This window comes from Oryctolagus cuniculus, chromosome 19 (assembly GCF_964237555.1).
Source record: "Oryctolagus cuniculus chromosome 19, mOryCun1.1, whole genome shotgun sequence".
NCBI lineage: Eukaryota > Metazoa > Chordata > Mammalia > Lagomorpha > Leporidae > Oryctolagus > Oryctolagus cuniculus.
This window is the reverse complement of record NC_091450.1, coordinates 11,104,944-11,129,237: the sequence shown is the minus strand read 5'-3', so window position 1 is coordinate 11,129,237 and position 24,294 is coordinate 11,104,944. Positions and strand designations below refer to the sequence as shown.

At 39.3% G+C, this 24,294-nt stretch overlaps 1 pseudogene; it reads right to left on the bottom strand.

The window, feature by feature from the left end:
- Positions 1–22,037: 22,037 nt before the first annotated feature.
- Positions 22,038–22,532, bottom strand: LOC138847091 (TM2 domain-containing protein 1 pseudogene; annotated as a pseudogene).
- Positions 22,533–24,294: the final 1,762 nt, after the last annotated feature.

Below are 24,294 nucleotides of genomic sequence, written 5' to 3'. Positions count from 1 at the left end.
TTGATTGTATTGAGGAATGTTCCTTCCAAACCCAGTTTGCTTAGAGTTTTCATCATGAACGGGTGTTGTATTTTATCAAATGCTTTCTCGGCATCTATTGAGATAATCATATGGTTTTTCTTCTGCAGTCTGTTAATGTGGTGTATCACATTGATTGTCTTGCGCACATTAAACCATCCCTGCATACCAGGGATAAATCCCACTTGGTCTGGGTGGATGATCTTTCTGATGTGTTGTTGCATTCTATTGGCGAGAATTTTATTGAGGATTTTTGCATCTATGTTCATCAGGGATATTGGTCTGTAATTCTCTTTCAGTGCTGCATCTTTTTCCGGCTTAGGAATTAAGGTGATGCTGGCTTCATAGAAAGAATTTGGGAGGACTCCCTCTTCTTCGATTGTTCTGAATAGTTTGAGAAGAATTGGAGTTAGTTCTTCTTTAAACGTCTGGTAGAATTCAGCAGTGAATCCATCTGGTCCTGGGCTTTTCTTTGTTGGGAGGGCCTTTATTACTGTTTCAATTTCTGTCTCAGTTATGGGTCTGTTTAGGTTTTCGATGTCTTCCTGGTTCAATTTAGGTAGGTTGCATGTGTCCAGGAATCTATCCATTTCTGATAGGTTTCCCTGTTTGCTGGCATACAAGTCCTTGTAGTAATTTCTGATGATTCTTTTTATTTCTGTGGTGTCTGTTGTTACATTTCCTTTTTCATCTCTGATTTTATTGATTTGGGTCTTTTCTCTTCTTTTTTTAGTTAGTTGGGCCAATGGGGTGTCAATTTTGTTTATTTTTTCAAAAAACCAGCTTCTCGCTTGGCTGATTTTTTGTAATGTTTTTCTTGATAGCATTTTTAAACTGCTGGTATGTTTGCATTATTTACAAGCTAAAAACCTAGTAGCATAGAGCTGTCTGCCACAGCCTTCTAACACGAAGTTTACAGTGGTTAAAGTTGCAGTAGCCTTTTAAATGCTAATGATTAGCACCGTTTCTTTTCCTTTTTAAACATAAAAAATTTTAAATTGGTTTTTACTCTCTAATCTGCCCTGGATCTGTTTTAGATTCTGTTCTGTATTCATGAGTTTGGATGGAGGTACTCTCTATAGATGATAATATCCTACTGAAATGCCTAAAGAGGTCACCAGCTGACTTCCGTTTTATTCAGGGAGTTTTTTAAAAAGTCAATCAGAAAAGGGATACTGGAGCTTCTTCATTTTTGTAACAGCATATTAAACTGGAGACAGTGATGAATCAGCTACAAAGGTAATATTGTATTAAAATAATGTTTAAGATAGCTGCTTTTATGTGTATTTTATATTGCATGCTTTTGTAAAAACAATGCTGGGTGATAAGAGATTGGTCTTAGAGAGAAAATGTTCATCTGTGCAGAAGATACATTTTCTTCTATTAATTATTCTGGAAAAAGCATTCAGTTATATGTATGGTATTTTGCAAAAGGACTATTAATAGTACCTTTTGAGATGAATTAGTCTAAGAATATTTTTTAAATAGGCTCACTGTCAAATTGAGTGCAACTTTTATTTTAAATGCAAGACTGGAAAAAAGTGCTAAGTCATTTGGTACCTCCTTACAAATACTTTTCTTTGTCACATTCATTAAATGTTACTACATTTCTGAAGTTTTTCAAAAATGTATTTTATCATAGTAGAATGGCATTATTTTAAAGAGTGAAAAGCTGACACAGTGAATTCAGAAAATGAACTGAAGTCTGAATAAGGTCATTCATTGCATTTAAGAAGCATATAAATATACTTGATTAATGAGGGAGGTGTGACTTTCATTGTATATAGTACTTAATAATTCATTAACAGATATCCTGTATCTCAGAATAAAGATATTTGTTTTATATTTGAAGTCATGCATGGTAACGAGTGTTTAAATTGTTATAAACAATAATGCATCATAAAAGACCATGCTGGTTTTGTGTAAGTACAATGAATGATTTTGGTTGGTATTTGGTGTTGTTCAGCTCACATGTTTACACACTCAGTGCCCTAACTTCCCCTGAGGGAATCGCCTTTTTAAGTGATCCTTATGGTGGTGTTTTAAGGTTACTTTATCACAAAGCTCCTTGGTTTTTGAATTCTGCACTTAATTTTTTTAAATAACATGATGATACATTTTTCTCTGTTGCTTCTAGCCAAGGACTTTTAGTCCACCAGTAAATACGATCAAATGTTATTAAATGTTCTTGTTGCCATCCTTCTGTAAATACAGAATTTTTCCTTCATTCAGTAGTGCTGTGCTGCTTCTGTCTGTCTTAATGCTGGCATTAAGGTCATGAGCCCTTTTTCTCCCAATACTGCAGGCTTTGGAAACTACTTTATTAAGTTATTGATGCAATTTGATATTTTTTCATAATCTATATTTAAACAAAATTACACGATTGCGTCGTCTTTTCTAAATTCATCTCCATTAAAAACTTGCCTTAAGCTACCAGATTGCCTTTGCCACCATTAGCCATACTGTGTGTTTGTATGTTCTAATTTACTTTCACAATAAACTTCCGTGTAGTGAAAAAAAAAAAAAAAGAAAGATGGTATTTTAAAGTTTATGGTAAGGCCATACCAAAAAATCTACAAAATAATAAGTAAATGTAGAGTATTAACACCAAAAATATCATGGATAAATTTCAAAATTGGTTCACTTAAGAATCCAGTTAAATTGCATCCTATATGATTTCATTACATAAAATTTTATAAAATTTAGTTGAGTTTTTCAATAGGTAGAAGAGCTGTCTCTGTCCCTCTTTCCCTTCTTCCTTCCCTCCCTATGCTTCTTCTCTACCCATCTTTCAAATAAAAATAAAATAAAATCTTTAAAAAATATTCTGACTCATCAAATGTATCAATGGCCTAATATCCAGTTCTGGAATTAAAATTGCTAATACATTTACAATAAAATATTCCTGGATTATGTGAGTAGATCCAATGACTAATCACTAAGATTTTAATTGTGAAGTAGGAAATCAAATGATTTAGGCAGAGATATGAAAAGGGAAGCAAAACCAAAGCAATATAATCATCACAGTGTTTTAAATTTAATGAATGAATTATTTTAAAAGCAGAGAGAGAGAGAGACTACTTGTCAGTTCATTCATAAAATGGTTGCAACAGCCAATTCTAGGTCATGATGAAGCAGGTAGCCGGAATCCTCATCTTGGTCTGCCACATGGTTGACAGTGACCCAAGTAATTGGACTGTCTTCCACTTCCTTCCCAGGCACATGAGCAGGAAGCTGGATTGTAAGTACAGCAGCCGAGACTAAACTGCAATCCAATATGGCAGGCTGACTTCACAAGTACTGCCAGTTAAACCTACTGTGCCATAATACTGACCCTGTTGCTGACTTATGATTGAATAAAGGGAGTAAAGGGACTGGGAATCAAAGACATGGAAATAAATCCCACTCAGAGCCAAAATAAAAGAATGCTTTTCAGCTGAGAGACTAATTTGAGCTCATTGCTTCAGATGTCCACATTCCATACTGAAATGCCTGTGATTGAGTCCCGCCCCTGGCTCAGATTCCATATCTTTGCTAGTGCACACTCTGGGAAGGAATCCTGTGATAGATGGACAAAATACATGGGTCACTGCCATCCACATGAAAGGCTCAGATGTAGTTCTGGGCTCCTGGCTTTTTCCAGAGTCAGCCCTGGCTGTTGAGGGTATTTGGAGAGTGAATGAGGAGATGGAAGATTCATTTCTCCATATATTTGTCTCTGTCTCTCTACCTTTCAAATAAAGTAAAAAAAAAATCAGCAATGCCACCGGAGATGACAATAAATACAATGCAATATTATAAGCATTTTCACTCACATACAATTTGCAGTGTATCTTCTAGGATGGGATAGTGTTCACATTGCACACCAGCTATAATTTGTCCTACAGTGGCTCTCATAGTGGGTATCTGTTGAAACAAATAGGGAACCATCTGAGGTACAAACAAGCCTTTTGACCTTCTTCAAATGAAGTAATTGAAGCAGACTCTTTACCTATACACGGGATTGGACCTGAAGAGTCAGCAAAAAGCAACTATCACTGACCACCAGGAGAATAGACGTTCCTTCCTGGCAGGTCTTCTAATGCTTTGAGAATGTCATACTTATGATTAAAAAATCTCTCTGCCATCCAGTGATGCTTCATTAGTATTCGAGGCTGTGACTAAACCACCACTGGAAAATGCTTGACTCTCAATCTTGGTTTAAATATTTGAGCAATGGTACAAAGGAGAAAAAGGAAATAACCAATTTACACGACACTTGAAAAACAAAAAAGGCCATCTACTGTCCATTTAGTTTATTTATCTCAGGCTAGAAAGTGATTTCAAGAAAGCAAACAGTTTTTTTAAAAAATTTATATGTTCATTTGCAAAGCAAAGTAATGAGGAGAGAAGAGTTTTTTTTTTTAACTTTTATTTAATGAATATAAATTTCCAAAGTACAGCTTATGGATTACAATGGCTTCCCCCCAATAACTTCCCTCCCACCCACAACCCTCCCCTTTCCCGCTCCCTCTCCCCTTCCATTCACATCAAGATTCATTTTCAATTCTCTTTATATACAGAAGATCAGTTTAGCATATATTAAGTAAAGATTTCAACAGTTTGCACCCACATAGAAACACAAAGTGAAAAATACTGTTTGAGTACTAGTTATATCATTAAATCACAATGTACAGCACATTAAGGACAGAGATCCTACATGAGGAGTAAGTGCACAGTGATTCCTGTTGTTGACTTAACAAATTGACACTCTTGTTTATGGCGTCAGTAATCACCCTAGGCTCTTGTCAAGGCTGTGGAGTTGCCAAGGCTATGGAAGCCTTTTGAGTTCACTGACTCTGATCATATTTAGGCAAGGTCATAGTCAAAGTGGAAGTTCTCTCCTCCCTTCAGAGAAAGGTACCTCCTTCTTTGATGACCTGTTCTTTCCACTGGGATCTCACTTGCAGAGATCTTTCTTTTTTTTTTTTGCCATAGTGTCTTGGCTTTCCATGCCTCTAATACTCTTATGGGCTTTTCAGCCAGATCCATGTGCCTTAAGGGCTGATTCTGAGGCCAGAGTGCTGTTTAGGACATCTGCCATTCTATGAGTCCTCTGTGTATCTCGCTTCCCATGTTGGATCGTTCGAGAGAGAGAGATTTTAAATCTATTGGTCTACTCCCCAGATGCTTACAAAAGCCAAGACTGGGCCACAGGAATGCCAAGAACCAGGAACTCCATTCTGGTATCCTGCATGGGTGGCAGAATCCTCAATAGTTTGACCATCAAGTGCTGCATCTGAGCTGCATTAGCAGAGCAGCCAGGACTGGAACTTACACACTAGTATGAGATCCAGGCATCCCAAACAGTGTCTTAACCCACTGTGCCACAATATCTCTCTTGGGAAAGGAAATAATTTACAAAGGAAATGTATTTTCTTGGAAGAATTTTCCAGTTTACACTTCGTACCACCACACTGTTCTTGACTCATTCCAGAAATAAACGTACTAAGAGAATACACTTTTTGAATGTACAAAGAACTTCAATTTTTTTTTCCAAACAAGATTACATAGCATGATGTTGAAATGCAGAAAAATGCAAGACCATGAAGTAATTTAAACAAAATTAAAATGAACATTGATACTTGTGCTTTTTTCAAAAACTAGCCAAAGTTTGCTACCTTAAATTGTTATATTATTGAATTATTGTAAAATATTATAAAAATCCTCTCAATCCAGTAAAACAAGGAAAATTGTGCTAGCTTCAGATCCAAATATAAAGGCAAATAATCTATCTCTGATGGGCAATACATGTGTTTGCACGTGAAAGTTGAGATAATAGGAAAGCATCCTAGACCCAAGGAAGTAGTGAGACTCTTTGAAGAAAGAGTAGCAAACATAACAGCATGAATGGAAATAGATAATGAATTAAAAGGAAAAGGTGAAATGGCATGACTTGTCTCAGAAACAGAGTTTGGATTGACATGGAAACCAGGTAGATGGGAATGAAGCACTAGGTCTGAGCAGCTCACAGTCTGGAATGAGGCAAAGGGGGAGGAGTTGGCTTCTTGGAGTAACCAGGGCAAAGAATGGCCCCTGACAGAGAATAAAGTCGAGATCCGGGTCAACCCCAGGACTGAAGTGGGGCTTCCCAGCTGCTAAGAGAAGCCAGAGCTCAACTCGTGCTTTAAAAAACTAATTTAAATAAAAACAAGATACCTATACAGGACAAAGGTACTCTCTTAAGCAAGAATATGTGACTCCATGCACTAGCTTTGTGACTAGATCTACAATACCTCCAGCAGCTACTGTGGCAGGATGAGGCCCCAGTAGGGGATATGCTAAGACCCATGGACAGGGAGAGTGCAAAGAAAAGGAAGATGATGGAGAGAGGAAGGTAGCAATAATGAAAATTCCTCAAAATGTGTCTGCTTCCTACCAAGAAGATGTGCTATCTTAGCTAGGGTTTAAAAACTGCCAACAGAAACTATGTAGATGTAAATTTGCATGGGGTGAAGCTGAGGAGGGAAATAAGACCATCATAAAGATGTTGAACAAGGAAAAACCAGGAAATAATACCAAGGCACAGCCTGGAGGACTTGGCCATGGCCCAGCTCTGTGGCAGCTCTGACCCTCCCTATGGAGCTGGCCACATGTTCACAGGCATCCCAGGTGTCTGGAATGACCTAAGATGGTGCAGATGCCTAAGATGGTGAGGATGGATCTTGGAAAGAATGTTTCCCATCCCTGTTGTAGGATTCTGTAGGATTCCTTGAGGAGCAGGGAACAATTGAAATGTCTGACAGAAGCCCAGAATCAGACCATGGAGTCGGCACAGAGGAGAGGAGTGCAGGAGCTACCTCTGTGTGTGAGTGTGGAAAGCATACAGCAGTAACACCCAGATGGCAGAGTCAGGGTTAGGACCTGGCCTCCTCCTGAGAGAAGGAACTCCTGCCTGGAAGCCACCATCAAGACTGACCTTCCCTGACAAGGTGAATGATGGCAGTTGACATGAGCTGCTGACACGGGGACATCATCACCCAGGAAACAACATTCAGAGCAGAGGATCATGTTCTTACCATAAAAAATGAAGAAGACTCTGGCCATACTGTGCTCTCCTTGGCCTGCAGGCCAACCTGGAGATCCTCACAGGGTTACTGAGAATAGAGCTGCAACAAGAGGCAGCCCTGTTGGACGGGCATGCCAGCTCGGGACACTGCTCTTCTCCATGGTCGCTCTGCCTGTACAGGAATGTCCCGCGGGGGAGAACAGACTTCATTCTGGGACCAGCTGTTTAGTGATGGCTCCCAGATGAATTCCTGCATGGCCTTGTCCTGAATGAAAACATCACCAGTCATCCAGAGTTTTTTGATGAGTTTAAAGTGATTCCCAAGCAGACTTGCTGGAGGGAGGCCCCAGGTTTATGCAGAAGACCTTTGAAGAGCCTGGGATACTCCCTTGATGGCCATAGCCAGGCCCCTGGGAGCAACAGTTCACGTCATGCTGCTGGCATAGGCCCTGCACTCCTGGTGACTGTCACTGCCAGGGCTGAGGCTGGTCAGTGCCCAGCACTTTCCTTCTTGGCATTGTAAATATGTCACTACACTTTGGCTACAAATTTTTATGAAGCAACATTGATCATGTCATTCTGTGACCTTCTGATTGTTAGACATGTCATAAATTACTGCAGGAAACTATTTTTACTTGAGAAAATAATATATAAAACCAGAGGTGCATTTATTTAGTACAAAGTGTCAACACCCATGCATTTGTGATTATTTGCTTTGCTTTATTTAAAAATTAAAATCAAAATAGGGAGTTGTCTAAATAAAATAAGAAATACTATCCATTAAGGTAGAATAAGTAGGGGCTGGTGCTGTGGCATATCGGGTAAAGCCATTATCTGCTATGCCAGCATTCCATATGGCAGCCAGTTTGAGTCCCCGTTGTTCAACTTCTGATCTAGCTCTCTGCTATGGCATAGGAAAGCAGTAATACATGGCCCACGTCCTTGGACTTCTGAAGTCATGTGGAAGACCTGGAAGAAGCTCCTGGATCCTGGCTTTGGATCAGCCTCGCTCTGGCTATTGCAGCCATTTGAGAGTGAATCAGTGGATGGAATACACCTCTCTCTCTCTCTTTCTCTTTCTCTGCCTCTGTAACTCTGCCTTTCAAATAAATAAATTAATCTTAAAAAGATACAATAAGAAATTATAAAATAGGCATGAATGAAATATAGTAAATACAAAAATGAAATATTTTATGAAAATAAGTAGTCCAGTCATTAATGTAAAAAAAAGAAATGTAAAAATAATATTACATACTACTTTTGCTGCAAATGCAGAAATCAATGATTTGTGTATGGGTCACTAATTATGACATGCCATAATGTTAGGATCCTGCAGGGGATAACTTACGATGGCCACTTATTAGATGATTTACTGAGCATTTAAGTCACATGTGCCTGGCATTCATCTAAATGCTGAAGGAGCAGCAAGTGTAGTAAGTCTTTGTCACTGTGATTCTGGCACTGTTGTGGGAGGAATAGAATGGACCATCGAATACATAAATAAATGAGGTAATGTTCGTTGATAAGTGAGAGATATTGAATAGTAAACGTGTGAGTAACCAGCAGAAGAGTAGTCTTTAAATAAGAGTTCTGTCTTCTATCTTCACTAGTCATATGTAACCTCCAACTGCCCATGTGCAAGACTATAGGTATAAAATGAAAATATGATCATGGGTTCGAAAGAAACCATATAGAAGTGCTTAGTTCATGTATAGAATAAATAAAGGGGCATCTTTATATCTTACCCCTGAAATTAGTCCTAATGTTCATCAGCAGAGGAAATTTCTTTTTTAAGAGTAATGATTTTGGCCGGCTCCATGGCTCAATAGGCTAATCCTCCACCTGCGGTGCCAGCACCCCGGGTTCTAGTCCCGGTCATGGCGCCGGATTCTGTCCCGGTTGCCCCTCTTCCAGGCCAGCTCTCTGCTGTGGCCCAGGAAGGCAGTGGAGGATGGCCCAAGTTCTTGGGCCCTGCACCCCATGGAAGACCAGGAGAAGCACCTGGCTCCTGCCTTCAGATCAGCACAGTGATCCGGCCGCAGCGGCCATTGGAGGGTGAACCAATGGCAAAAGGAAGACCTTTCTTTCTGTCTCTCTCTCTCACTGTCCACTCTGCCTGTCAAAAAAAAAAGAAAGAAAAAAAAGAGTAATGATTTTATAATTCATTTTTAACATCTAAGTCCTTTTTAAAATTTAAATGTGCAGAGGCAAATATTTGGATACGGTGTTTTAAGCCACGGCTTAGAATGCCTGCATACCATGTTGAAATGCCCAGAATCACGTCAGGCTCCACTTGTGGGCTCAAATTCTCCTGCAGTCTCCCACTGGGTTGCCAAGGTTAGCGAATTGTGGCATCTCTGGAGAGCACTCATGTGAATTCTGTGAGTTCTCTCCCCTACCATCTCTTTTTTCAGTCTCAGTTCATTAGCACCACACATTCACTAGGTCCTAATCTCCAGTTATTTCACCCCCACCCCGAGTCAGGTTTTTCTGCTAGGCTAAGGGCCGGTGCAGACCTGAGGTCACCCTGCTTATGATGTATGTCCAAAATGGCGCCTGCTCTTTGTCTTGCTCGCCTTTGAGAGGTGAGTGGAGAGAGAGAAACTCGTGTCCATACCGGTGACTTTTATTTTTCCTCTCTCTTCTAGTTAGCCTGGTGAACTTTTTCCCCATGGGGTTTCAAGCCTCGTTCCCTCTAGTCTCCTCTTTTTGCTTGCCCGCCGGTGTCTCGGGCTATTGAGGTTTGGTTCACCTCACGTTCCGGCGCTGGTGTGTTGATTCTGCTGCTAGTGTCTCAAATTGTGTGCTCCCACGCTCTCCACACAGGTCCACTGTGAATCACTAGTTCTGGAAGAGTTTCCTCTGCTGTTTCTTTCCCTACTCTTCCTTGAACCTGCAGTATCTCCAGTTTTATTAAACTGTCTCTTCCAGGACTGTCAGTGTGCTCCCTTCCTATTCTGCCATCTTGCCACTCTCTGGCTTAATATTATTAAAATATGTTTTTGAGCTTGGACCATTATGTGGGCAGCATATTGTTGTTGGTTTCAAAATATTTCCACTTTTCTCCAAATAGGAAGTACCAAAGGAGAGAAACTGAATTTTATTTGCATTCAAATGTTTTATCAATTGATTATGAGCCAGAACCACAGTTGCAATTTCCTTTATAATGCACGTAAGCACTGACACACATTTTGTAGCATGCACACATTCTCTAGTTCTTCCAGTTTTCTTGAGTACAGTGTTAAGATATAACCATGTGTTTTTTATACAAGGCCATATCACTTCAAAGACCAAAACCAGCAAAACAGAAGAGACAATGAAAAACAAGCTACATGAAGTCTAATTTTAAAGTAAATGCTGGGGTCGGCTCCATGGCACAGTAGGTTAATGCTCTGCTGGCAGTGCCAGCATCCCATATGGGATCTGTTCCTAGTCCTGGCTGTTCCTCTTCCATCCAGCTCTCTTCTGTGACCTGAGAAAGCAGTAGAAGATATCCCACGTCCTTGGGCCCCTGCAGCCATGTGGGAGATTGGGAGGAAATACCTGGATCCTTTCTTTGGATGGGTGCAGCTCCAACCATTGCAGCCATTTTGGGAGTGAACCAGTGGAAGGAAGACCTTTCTCTTTGTCTCTCCCTCTCACTGTCTGTAATGCTACCTGTCAAATAAATAAATAAAATCTTTTAAAAAAAAGTAACTGCTGATGTTCATTCCATTCCTCCTCTGTGCTATTAGTCCCTTACCATAACTTCTCTATTCCCCCAAAATAATTTAATGATTTTTTACTGCCTTTGGACAATCAAATTTTTTCTTAGTGTGAATCCCATTGAGATTTTCCACCCTTCAAAATCATGTTCCACAGTTATGCCTCTTCTATTGAAAAAAATCCCCACTACTCAGTTGGATCTAAATAGATGATAGGAAAGCAATCTAATTGTGTTAAAAAAACCTAAGCAATGAACTTCTTCTTTTTTTTTGACAGGCAGAGTTAGACAGTGAGAGAGAGAGAGAGACAGAGAGAAATGGTCTTCCTTTTCCATTGGTTCAACCCCCAAAGCGCCTGCTACGGCCAGTGCGCTGTGGCTGGCGCGCTGTGCCGATCTGAAGCCAGGAGCCAGGTGCTTCCTCCTGGTCTCCCATGCAGGTGCAGGATCCAAGGACCTGGGCCACCCTCCACTGCACTCCTGGGCCACAGCAGAGAGCTGGACTAGAAGAGGAGCAACAGGGACAGAACTGGCACCTCAACCAGGACTAGAACCCGGGGTGCCGGCACTGCAGGTGGAGGATTAGCCTAGAGAGCTGTGGCACCGGCGCAAAGAACTTATAATAAAACACTTTCCCGTCACCCCATCTCCATAACCTTTCAAACACATTCATGTTTTAATCTTAATGAAGCTGACAGTACAAAAATCACAGACATGAGGCCTGCTGTCCTGTAATGGGTTAAAGCCCAGGCCTGCCATGCTGGCATCCCATATGGGTCAAGTCCCGACTGCTCCACTTCTGATCCAGCTCCCTGCTAATGTGCCTGGGGAGGCAGGGGAGGATGGCCCAATTCCTTGGGCTCCTACATCCATGTGGTTGACCTGAGGACACTCCTGATCAGCTTCAGATCAGCTCAGCTCTGGTCATTCTGACCATTTGGTGGTGAAGCACCAGATGGAAGGCTGTCTTTTCTCTGTCTCTCCCTCTCTCTGTAACTTTACCTCTCTCTGTAATTCTGTAACTTTTTTCAAATAAAATAAATATTTTTTAAAATCACAAGAATAACACATTTAGAAAGAGTCTTATTTTAAAGCAATGATTTTTCATACATTTTTAGCTCAAAAACATTTTCTTCAAACAAAATATAGATGTAAAATGTATGAAACAGACTGAAACAGGTATCTGTTATAGATACAATGCCAGAAGGATGAGATTTTCTACACCTGCTTCTGAGGCTGAGATTGGAAAACCAGAGAAGTTTATCATACATTTCAACATCCTTTGAACCTTATTTAGGGAGAAGAAAAATAACAATTCTTTTAGACTTCAACATTCACCACCAATATCTTTTGGCCCTTTCTCAGAAGGAATTGAGGGCCACACAGGTTTCACTCAGCTACAAATTTTAAACTGATTTCTAGATGACCCCAATTTAATAATTATCCTACCATATAAAAGGGGAAGATGCCACTACCATTCAGTAATATTATACTCTTAAATTATTCTCAGAATCTACTCATAGGAAGGATAATTGAAAAGTTTATTTAATAGTGCAATAAATTCTATTTTAATAGAGCTTCATTAAATGAATTCAAAACTCCAACTTTAAATTTTACAGTTAATTGAGTTTTGTGAAATCTTGGTTTCATTAATGACAAATAGATTTCTATTATCAGTAGTTCAAATTTGGTGGACAGAGACCACATATACAGAAATGTTGTGAGTGGGCAATTTTCTAGAAGATTGGCATGCTTTTATCAACCAAAAGTTGTGATTGGTAACAATCTTCTCAAGCTGAAAGTTGTTAAAAATGTTGCACATTTTAAAAATAATAGCTATACTCTCATGGGCTTTTTAGCCAGATTCAAATGCCTTAAGGGCTGATTCTGAGGCCAGAATGCTATTTAGGGCATCTGCCATTCTATGAGTCTGCTGTGTATCCCGCTTCCCATGTTGGATCATTCTCTGCTTTTTAATTCTATCAGTTAGTATTAGCAGACACTAGTCTTGTTTATGTGATCCCTTTGCCTCTTAATCCTATCATTATGATAAATTATGAACTGAAACTTATCATTTTGACTAGTAAGATGGCATTGGTACATGCCACCTTGATGGGGAAAAAAAAGGTTAGCTCTTCATATTATTTGCCAAAACATAATGGAATAGATAATCTTTGTTCATTTTAGATGAAGCATCCTAAAAGTCATTATACATTTTGCATGCAATTTAAGTCCATTTATTCAGGTTTTAGTTTCTGGAGAAACACTTTAAGTCCATTCATATTAAATATCACAATCTAGACCATAAAAATAATAGCAATAATAAAAATACTAGACAAAATACAATGAAATTAGTATGAGCAAAGTTTTACTCTAAAATGTTTTCATATTTTTCCATTCAACTATTATAACCCAACATTGTAATAACGCTATCCTTTCCATTTTCTTGATGAGGACCATAAGGCACAAAAACTATTTAGAATTATTTTGGAACTTATTTGTAGCCAGATAGTATCAGCACAAGGATAAACACCTGAACAGTATAGCATTGTGACTTCTGCTGCTAACCTCCATTAAAATACTGCCTCATGAAAACACAGGTTAACATGTGTGTTTATCAAATGCTTTCTCTGCATCTATTGAGATAACATGATTTTTGTTCTTCAATTTGTTAATGTGATGTATCACATTGATTTGTGAACCACTGCTGCGTACAAGGGATAAATCCAATTTGGTCTAGGTGAATGAGCTTTATGATGTATTGTTGGATTCGATTGACTAGCATTTTGTTAAGGATTTTTCCATCTATTTTCATCATGGATATTGGTCTTTAGTTTTCCTTATCTGTTATAGTTTTTTCAGGTTTAGGAATTAAGGTGATGCTGGCTTCACAGAAGGAGTTTGGGAGGATTACCTCCCTTTCAATAGTTTTGAATAGCTTGAGAAGGATTAGAGCTAGTTCTTTAAATGTCTGATAGAATTCCCCAGCAAAGCCATCTGGTCTTGGGCTTTTCCTTGCTGTGATGGTCTTTATTATTGATTCAATTTCTGTCTGGGTTATTGGTCTGTTTATTTTCCAGTCTTTGTGGATCAATTTAGTTATGTCATATGTTTCCAGGATTCTATCCTTTTCTTCTCAGTTTCCCAATTTGTTGTTATAAAGCTTTTGGTGATTTCTGATGTTCTTTCTTTATTTCTGTGTTTCTTGTTACATTTCCTTTTTAATCTCTAATTTTGATTTGGGTCTTCTCCCTCTTTTATTGGTTAGTGGGCCAATGATGTGGCAATTTTGTTTAATTTTTCAGGAAACCATTTTTCATTTTGATTTTTTATATTTTTTGGTTTCAATTTTATTATCTACCATCAAATCTTATAAATTGCAAATAGAATAAATAAGACCTCCAATCAGTATACAGGAGAATCAATATGTTGACAAAAGAGAGAAGGGGACAGTAAGTAGACTTAATGCTTAAATAGAAGTTAATGCTATTGACTATCATCAAGGCAGTAAAATTAATGTATCAGGAACTTGAAAATTAGAAGAATCTAATTCTCTGGCAGATTAGTTTAAAAACTGATTAGAAGTTACCCAGCAGAAATCAATAATTGTTTCCCCAGATAAGACAGCTTGGGACACATATTAATGAATTTTCATTGATAGCTGCATCACTAGTACAAAAGAGACTAGGAAATCCTGATCCAATGTTGCTAAGAAAAACTGGATCAGTGAATACTCTATCTGGAAATGACTTTATCCTATGACTAAATTTGATAGAAAAACTTATACTGCACTTTATTTATCCTATCACTAAATTTAATAGGAAAACTTCTACTGAACTTTATGGGATGATATATATTTATAAATATATATCATCCAAAATAATAATAAAAATAAATGTATTTATTATAATATGTAATTATATACTATATATTGTATATTATGTGTAATGATGCTAAAGTAACAATTGTTCAACGTAAGTGTCAAATCAGCAGTTATTTCAATACCATCTTCATCCATATTGATGACATGTACTTGTAGACTCATTGAAAACTAATCAAGCCAGGATTCAATTACAAAAGACATTGCAAAACAGATTAGGAAAGATAAAGAAACTGGGTTGCTGCACCAGGACCCTGATCATGGTCCAGCTTCTTCCTGCCTCTTACAGCCTTAGCAGCTGCCGCCAGCCTGAGATCTCTGGCTTCACTTTCTCCTCCTCTTCTTCCTGCTGAGCACATCAGCGTCTCAGTGCCTTGGAGGTCTCTGCCCTGCAACCAGAGCCGTTGATCTGGGTGGCCACGTTTCCCCACTTGTGTATTCAGCCCAAGGTTATTTCGGGGGCCCCCTGATGGCCACCACGGCTCTGTCGCCTTTACTTGGGAAACTGCCCCTGGACAATGGCTCCCACTCGCTTCCTCGCTCACTTTCAAGTGGGACACAGCCTGTGTGTGAATCCCCAGTTTCAGACTCCATTGTTGAGTACAACTGCAGCAACCGCAGGATCTCGTGCTCCCGCAGAGGTGGAGAAGGGTCGGGCCAGGCAGGCGGTTCAGGAGTGCGGCAGATTCCAGCGGTTTCAGCAGCACCCCGCTGAGTCTGAGGGCAGCTGGAGAGGGTCCCCAGCCAGACCACTGAAATCTGCCCACGTCCTGCCACCACAGGCTGACCTGAGGGAGCAAACCCGTCCCTGACCCGCTGCAGCACGCAGCGCCTGGCAACCCCCAAGACAGGGTTTCAAAATAAACAGGGGGACATCAGAGAAAATAAACCCTCCCCAAAGCAAACTTGATAATGGTGTACCCTGCAGTGAGCAACCAACAATAAAAAGGTGGAAAAGTAAATATAACCTGAAACTAACAAAGATCACCTCTGCACAAAGAAATGAAAATAACTTCTGGAAGGATTCTCTTTCATCTGACAGACTTTGGAACCAGGGAAAAAAGACCTTTTATAAATACTGACAACATTAAAAACATGCATTTGAAGAAATCAGAATTTCTGACTGAAGGGAGCCAAAAGGAACACTGTTGGAGCAAACTGGAGTGATCCACCTTTTCCTAGAGACTTTCCAAAGCCTCGTGGACACTGGCTGGGAAGCGCTGTTTGCCATTCCAACCTAAATAGGGAGCTGAGGTGCGTACTCTTGAAAATGCTCCTAATGTTTGTTCAAACTTAACATTTCAGTTTTCTAAATAAAAGTTTTTCCCATATTCCTGTACCTTTATAAATAAAATTGATACAGAAATGGAAATCTACATTTTCATAATTAAGAGTGCAAAAGACGAGTTTTAAAGTTACACAGAAACAACTTATATTTTATAAATACTATATATCATGCATAATGTTTGTATTGTTAACACTTGAGAGGTATGTTGTACTTTTGTTATGAGAGTGTGCATTTGGCCCTGCACACATGGCAGATGTTTTCTTTATATATAATGGAGACATTTTAACTGTGGGTTAAGGAGACAGAAGAGCAATAGATTTGCTCTTAGGGTCTTGAGATTACATTAAGAAACAGCTGCTGAATCTCAAGATGAATATGTAAATGTGAACTGTTTTGCAGTGCACTACTAAAGTTTAAATGTGTAACACAACATTTTAAACAATGGAGTTTTTCTATTTACCCAAATTGATTTCTGCTTTCTAATTTACGATTCCTGGGAAGCTCCTACCCCATTTTTACCAAATTTAGTTTCTTAGTTTGGGTATGTATTCATTATTTAAATTTAAGATACCTCTAATTTTTCTGACAACAAAATTGGTCCAAATAAAATTTTAAAGTAATAAGAATTTGGTCTACCTTCTAAAAAAGAAAACATATTGGGGTCAAGTTTGTCACAATAACACTTTTCATAGCAGATAAATAAAGATATGATATTCAGAATCCTGTAATAATTTTGAAATAAAACTATTTTAGAAAAAATACAACGATGGCATGAGTTAGAATGAAAATGAGTAAATCAATAACAGTGATATAAAAATGGTAGCATTAAAGAATTACCTTGGTGTGAGTATTGTATAGCAGGTTAAGCCACTACTTTGAATTCTGCATCCATATTGGATTGCATTGTTCTTTTCCCATGATTTCCCCTTGACTCTTACCCAGCTTCCTGTTAATGTCCACCATGGGAGGCAGCAGCCTAAATATTCAAGAGATATTTATAGCTAACAGAAGCTCCAACTAACCTAAAATAGCTGTAGATTTCTAAGATTTCAACTGAACTTCTTGTCTCCAGTTGAGAATGGGGAAAAATAAGGAAAAATGTGTAAAAGGCCAAAGACCAAGTAAATTCACCAAGTGCATTCAAGGGTATTCAAAAGTTTAGAGAAGCATGGAGTTAAGTGGTGTCTATTTTTGTGCAGAAATTTTGAAGTCCATAAATGGTATTTTCATAGTATTTACTTTACATAAATATTTTGAAAACCTTTCATGTTATGTCTGCTCAAGGTGCATAATGGTGAAAGAAGAAATTTTCAGATTTGAGTCACGAACCCCATAGAGAGCCAGCAATGCAGTGGAGAGGGTTACCTTTCCACCTGAGCTGCCAGAATCTCATATGGGTACTGCTCCTGGTCCCAGATGTTCCACTTCCAATACAGCTCTTTGCTAATGTCCCTGGGAAAGTATACTTATTCATCACAGATGAATAAACAGATCTATTAAAATGTCCACTTTTTGGAGGATGAACAGTTCAGGTAGAGTTTCCATAGCTATTTGCTTAATCTAGTTGGCTAGTACAATATCACTATGATAGAAAAGACAGACACAATAAACTGAAAGATGCACACTCCAGTATCCTTGAAGTAAATAAAAAGTCCGCAACCAAATATGCCAAAAAATCCTAAAACACATTAAAAAGATTATTCACCATGATTAAGCAGTATTAATCCTAAGGATGCAAGGTTGATTCCACATATACACATATGCAGTTAGATTGACTATAATCAAAAAAAAAAAACAAAGATAACAAGAGTTGGCAAGGATGAAGAGAGGAGAAGATCCTTGCACTGTCAATGGAAATATTTATTAGAGCAGTCATTAAGGAAAGCACTCTGCAGGTTCATTGAAAAGCTGAAAACAACATTATTAACAATATAGCCATCTCACAATTGGATATTTATCCAAGGGAAATAAAATCAACTATTGAAGGGATATCTGCACTCACATGTTTACTGCAGCACTACTCATGATATCCCACAAAGGGAAACCATCTAATTGTCTATCCAGCCCTGCCTGAATGAAGGAATGCGGTATCTTTACATAATATTATACTATAGTCATAAATAAGACTAAAAATTGTCATTTTCAACAACATATATTGAACTAGAGGTCATTGTGTTACGTGAAATCAGCCAAGCAAAATAAAAAAAGACCTGTACTGGGTGATCTTACTCTTTCATAGGTAGAATCTAAACATCTTACAGAAGTTAAGAATATAGTGAACCCAAGATATCTTGTCATTTCATTGTGACTATTTTAGTATGCATCATTAAAAAATAAGCTCTCTTCTTTAAAGCATTGTATCACTGTAATCACAGTTTCAAAAATAAATGTCTTTAATTACATCAAAAATATTAAATTATTCTGTGATCTTTTTAACAATTACTTAAACTGGGATTCAAATAAAGTTCCCACATGGAAATTGAAAAAAAAAAAAGAATATAATGGTAGGCCGGCACCTTGGCTCAATAGTCTAATCCTCCACCTGCGGCGCCGGCACACTGGGTTCTAGTCCCGGTTGGGGCGCCGGGTTCTGTCCCTGTTTCCCCTCTTCCAGTCCAGCTCTCTGCTATGGCCCGGGAGTGCAGTGGAGGATGGCCCAAGTCCTTGAATCCTGCACCCGCATGGGAGACCAGGAGAAGCACCTGGCTCCTGGCTTCAGTTCAGCGCGGTGCGCCAGCTGCAGCGTGCCGGCTGCGGCGGCCATTGGAGGGTGAACCAACGGCAAAAGGAAGACCTTTCTCTCTGACTCTCTCTCTCACTGTCCACTCTGCCTGTCAAAAAAAAAAAAAAAGAATATAATGGTAGTTACCAGAGGCTGGGGATTCCTGAGGGAGATGGAGGAATTTTGATTAATGAACACTAAGTTATTTAGAAGTAAGTAGTTCCAGTATTCCATCACACAGTAAAATGGCTGTATAACAATGTATTACATATTTTTCTTAAAAACACGGGAAAAAAGTATTTTGAAAGTTTTCACTGTGATGAAATGCTAAATATTCAAAAACTGCATATGACTACTCCGATTTCATGTTATTCAATGTGTGTATATTAAAATATCACATTGTATACCATGAATATACACCATTCTTAAATGTTAGTTCATATTTTTTAAAAATAACAATAGTGTTATTTTGATATTATGAATTTTCTTCTTCCAGATCTCTTATTTTTGTACATATTTTGTCTTTTTTGCTCCTCTTTTCCACTGTACTAATCTAATTTTCATTAAATGAATATTTTCTTTTGAAATTTTTGAATACCTTCAGTTATTTTTAAAGCATGTATCTTTTAAAATACATTTTCTCAGTAATTGTTATTTAACATTCATGTATTAAAAGTGATGACTTGAAAACAACACTAACTGAAGGCATTATTGTGCATCTTTCAGAAATCTTGTACTTTTAATTCTATGGTTGCACTGAATAGGGGTTTTTTTTAGACAGGCAGAGTGGACAGTGAGAGAGAGAGAGACAGAGAGAAAGGTCTTCCTTTTTGCCATTGGTTCACCCTCCAATGGCCGCCGTGGCCGGCGCACCATGCTGATCCGAAGGCAGGAGCCAGGTGCTTCTCCTGGTCTCCCATGCGGGTGCAGGATTCAAGGACTTGGTCCATCCTCCACTGCACTCCCTGGCCACAGCAGAGAGCTGGCCTGGAAGAGGGGCAACTGGGACAGAATCCCGCACCCCGACCGGGACTAGAACCTGGTGTGCCGGCGCCGCTAGGTGGAGGATTAGCCTAGTGAGCTGCGGCGCTGGCCTGAATAGGGATTTTAATCGTCTCCTTAAGGTCATTCTGTTTTCAATCAGAGTGAAATTCAACTGAATATTTGAGGACCTGAAGTTTGTTGATGTTTATTTTCAAGGTCGTTCTTGAGTATTTTATTTATCCTCTCCTAAAAACATGTTATGCTTTATTATGTTGTTACCTACAGTTAGTCCTAGCGAAATAAATGAGGAAAATGCACATGCTTGGTCAAATAAATAGGGGTAAAATAACACATATGTCACTTCTCAGTGTAAAATACATGAGCTAGTACATATTTTTTTCACACTCCCCTTCCCTTTAACACTGCCACATGCAGCTTTAATGATGGTGAGACCTCTATCAGCCTGGATCCTCCCAGATTCAGGAAAATACAGTTCAGAGGCCTCAGAACCTATTGCTGGACATGTCACATAACTGAGTAATACTCATTTTTTTCCAAATTTACTTTATTTATTTGAAAGGAAGAGTTACAGAGAAACAGAGGGAGTGAGGGAAGGAGAGAGAGAGGGAGAGAGAGAGAAACTTCCATCTGCTGGTTCACTCCCCAGATGGCTACAATGGCCAGGGCTGGGCCAGACCAATGCCAGCAGCCAAGAACCTCCTTCAGGTTTCCCATATTGATGCAGGGGCCCAAGGACTTTGGCCATCTGCTTCTTTCCAAGTGCATTTGCAGGGAGGTGGATTGGATGTGGAGTAGTCAGGGATCAAATCAGTGCCGATATGGGAGGCCAGCACTGCAGGAGGCAGATTAATCGGCTACACCACAATGACAATGCCAGCCCCAAGTAGTACTCATTTTTTTATAATCCACATAAATTCAGAGCTGCTTTATCACAGAATAACTAGTATGAACTAATTGCTGTGACAATTTCTTTCCTAATAATTTGCACTACTGAGATAGAATAACTAAATTCAGCATTTAGAGAAACAACGGATTTTATATATATATAGAGAGAGAGAGTTTTAAGTACTGAAGTAAGGTTTAGTGAAATGTTATATCTGATATATATATATATACACACATATATACATATATGTAGGCATGCTTGCATGGATGTATACTGAGGTACATACATGGATGGCACACTTCAAAACATATATATATATATATTATGCATGTGAGATTAGAAGATAAATTACTTTTAGTAGTTAATTTTTAACTTCTTTTGTATTATCTAAAGTATCTGAAATCTGAAGTCACAAAAAAAATTATGTAACTACTTTTTCCTATAATGCAGTCAACTTTTATATGCCAGTTACTACTGTTTTACTTCATTATTCAGATTTTTAAATATTTTGTTTGTCTCAATATAGAGAAAAATTACAATCCATTTTTATGGTTACTTTACAAAATGAGTTAAAATGCTGTTATTTGGGACCTGCATCATGGCATAGTGAGTTAAGCTGCAACTGGCAGTGCCAGCATCCATATGTGCATTAGTGGGAGTCCCAGCTGTTCCAGCGCCAGCCCAACTCCCCGTCCATGTGGCTGGAAAAGCATCAGAAGATGATTCATGTGCTTGCACCCCTGTACCCCTGTGTGAGATCTCAGTAATTCTACCTGGCAGGTTGCAGCCATTTGGGCAGAGAACTTGTTAAGTATATCTTTCTATGTCTGTCACCCTTGCTATGATCCTGCCATTCAAATAAATAACATAAACCTTCAAAAAATTTTACTGGAGTTATCTTGAGAAATGAATATCATAGACATCAGAACAAAACTTAAGTCTTATTTATGTATTTGTTTATTTACTGATGTGTTTTTTATTCAGAAAGTAGAGTGACAGGGAGGGAGAGAGGGGGGAGGGGAGAGAGAGAGAGAGAGAGAGAGAGAGAGAGAGAGAGAGAAATTTTCCATCTGCTTATCCACTTGCTAAAAGGCATGGACTGGGCCAGGATGAAGCCAGGAGCCTGTGACTCCATCCAGATCCCACAAATGGATATCAGGAACCACATCCTTGCCATCATCTGCTGCCTTCCAGGGGCATTAGCACAAGTTGGGTCATCAGCACAGATCAGCTGGGACTGAAAATGGCACTCCAGAATGCAAAGCAAGTGTCCCAAGTGGTGGCTTAATGTATTGTACCAAAATGCAAACCACCTATGCTGTATTTTATGAATAATGTTGTCAGAAATCCACGTACGGGGAGTTCTCTACTAAAATCAAGAAGGCCCAATTCTGTTTCATTTTTAAAGTATTTACAGGTACAACTATTTCCCCCTCTGTTTCATTGAAATAATCTTGTAAGCCTTGTTCCACACTAATCTAATAAAATTACTTCCAGCTACAGGTCAAACAATCTGCAGTGAAATCAGTTAGGTCCCCAATTCCAGAAAACCCTGCAGTGCAAAATGTTAAACAGCCCAAAGTAGGGTACACAAGGTAAAATTCATCTATCCCCAGCCATCCACGAAAAAAAGACAGTGCCACTGACACTTTCTTTTTGGGAAGATATGAGTTTGAGAAAACTAAGTTCATTTCCTGTAAAATGTGCTTCCTTGCCATTGAAATCCTTACAAGCTATATTAGGTGCTGGAAAACATGGAACATGAGCAGTGTAGTTTGTTTAGTGAACTGATTCTTGCATAGCAGCATTTACTTCTGTGTCTTTATAAATACATTGTCTCTACTTGAGGTCCTGAGCCCCTGTAGTGCTGGTGGTGGCCATCTGCTAAGATCCTGTGTTGAATGGTACCAGCCACAGGACACCCAAGGCCGAGCAGCCATGGCCTCCAAGGCACAGAGCCCTGAAGGCCAGGAAGCCGCCATGTTAGGGACCAGCACGTCCCCCCCTTTAGAACCGTATTATAATTCTAAAATGCTCAAGTAAAAATGAGACCAGAGCATGGGCATGAGGGCCTGGCTGTCCCTAGAGCAGATCTCTGGGTGTGGAGGGGTGTACTCTTTTTTTTTCACTTTTATTTAATAAATATAAATTTCCAAAGTACAGCTTATGGATTACAATGGCTTCCCCCCCCCATTAACTTACCTCCTACCCACAACCCTCCCATCTCCTGCTCCCTCTCCCATTCCATTCACATCCAGATTCATTTTCAATTCTCTTTATATACAGGAGATCAATTTAGCATATTTAGCAATTTCAACAGTTTACACCCACACAGAACACAAAGTGAAAAATACTATTGAGTACTAGTTATAGCATTCATTCTTTTTTTTAACTTTTATTTAATGAATATAAATTTCCAAAGTACAGCTTATGGATTACAATGGCTTCCCCCGCATAACGTCCCTCCCACCCTCAACCCTCCCCTTTCCCACTCCCTCTCCCCTTCCATTCACATCAAGATTCATTTTCGATTCCCTTTATATACAGAAGATTAGTTTAGCATACATTAAGTAAAGATTTCAACAGTTTGCTCCCACACAGAAACATAAAGTGAAAAATACTGTTTGAGTACTAGTTATAGCATTAAATCTCAATGTACAGCACACTAAGGACAAAGATCCTACATGAGGAGTAAGTGCACAGTGACTCATTCATTCACATTGAGCAACACATTAAGGACAGAGATCCTACATGAGGAGTAAGTGCACAGTGACTCCTGTTGTTGACTTAACAAATTGACACTCTTGTTTATGGCATCAGTAATCATCTTAGGCTCTTGTCATGAGTTGCCAAGGTTATGGAAGCCTTTTGAGTTCGCCGACTCCCATCTGATATAGACAAGGTCATAGTCAAAGTGGAAGTTCTCTCCTCCCTTCAGAGAAAGGTACCTCCTTCTTTGATGGCCCCGTTCTTTCCACTGGGATCTCACTTGCAGAGATCTTTCATTTAGGTCTTTTTTGCCAGAGTGTCTTGGCTTTCCATACCTCTAATACTCTTATGGGCTTTTCAGCCAGATCCATGTGCCTTAAGGGCTGATTCTGAGGCCAGAGTGCTGTTTAGGACATCTGCCATTCTATGAGTCTGCTGTGTATCCCGCTTCCCATGTTGGATTGTTCTCTCCCTTTTTAATTTTGTCAGTTAGTATTAGCAGACACTAGTCTTGTTTATGTGATCCCTTTGACTCTTAGACCTATCATTATGATCAAGTGTAAATTGAAATTGATCACTTTGACTAGTGAGATGGCATTGGTACATGTCACCTTGATGGGATTGAATTGGAATCCCCAGGCACGTTTCTGACTCTACCATTTGGGGCAAGTCAGCTTGAGCTTGTGAGGGGTGCACTCTTAAGCTCCTCCTTTAAGCCCTTAAGGTCCTTAAGCCTTGAGAGGGATGTACCCTGAGAAGTAGGAGGTGTACAAGCTGAGGTTTTCTTACCTGAAGTCCTTGGCCTGCTGTGACAGCTGGGCATGGTGGAGCTATTTCTGGGGCTGGCTTCACCTTTTCCACCACCCACCTTCACAAGGACAGCCAGGAGCACAGCCTGTTCAGCTGTTCACAGCCCTGTGGTTGGGGAGGTGCAGTAGTCCTGGGAAGCATGTGCGGGGAAGTTACTACAGACATGTCGCTCCCCCTCTTCGTGGAGGAACGACACAGGACCCTGCGCTGTTCTTTTGTCTGCTC